Source organism: Myotis brandtii, unplaced genomic scaffold (genome assembly GCF_000412655.1).
Source record: "Myotis brandtii unplaced genomic scaffold, ASM41265v1 scaffold929, whole genome shotgun sequence".
NCBI lineage: Eukaryota > Metazoa > Chordata > Mammalia > Chiroptera > Vespertilionidae > Myotis > Myotis brandtii.
Genome location: NW_005371832.1, coordinates 1,052,281 through 1,052,714, shown reverse-complemented (window position 1 = coordinate 1,052,714; position 434 = coordinate 1,052,281). Strand labels below are relative to the sequence as shown.

Genomic DNA, 434 nt, shown 5'->3' with positions numbered 1-434 from the left:
CCAGCACCGGGCGGGGGGGGGACCGAGGGGCGGGACCGAGCTGGCCCTGGCCCGCTCCCTTCCTGGAGGCGAGCGCACTCACCAGGCCGAGGAGCTGTCCGGAATAAGGGAGGGCGGGGGGCGCGGACACCGGGAAGACGGGGAAGGGGAGTGTTTTCCGGGATTCGGGACCGAGGCGGAGGGCGGGGGCGGTACTCGGGGCCCGGGCAGATGGCTGGGAGCTCCCGGGAAAACAGACAGAAGGAGGGCGCGCTGAGGATGAGCCGGGGTTGGGGCTCCCTGAGGTCGCGGAATAATGCGAGGGGGAGAAAAAGACTGCGCTCGGGATGCCAGGGGACTCGAGCCGGGCGGCGGCTTCTAGAGACCGAGCGGGAGGGGGGACGGGAAGGGAGGGAGGGAGGGTGCTCCCCCCGCCCCCCTCCCCCCGCCCGCAC

At 73.0% G+C, this 434-nt stretch overlaps 1 protein-coding gene across 1 annotated transcript in view; it reads right to left on the bottom strand.

Annotated features, from left to right (window-relative positions):
* TFEB (transcription factor EB) overlaps positions 1-97 on the bottom strand; it is a 46,309-nt gene extending 46,212 nt beyond the window's left edge. Inside the window, exon 1 of the mRNA XM_014533010.1 lies at positions 83-97. The gene's annotated coding sequence lies outside the window, so the exon portion shown is untranslated. The remainder of the gene's footprint in view (positions 1-82) is intronic.
* Between the last annotated feature and the right edge of the window lie 337 nt (positions 98-434).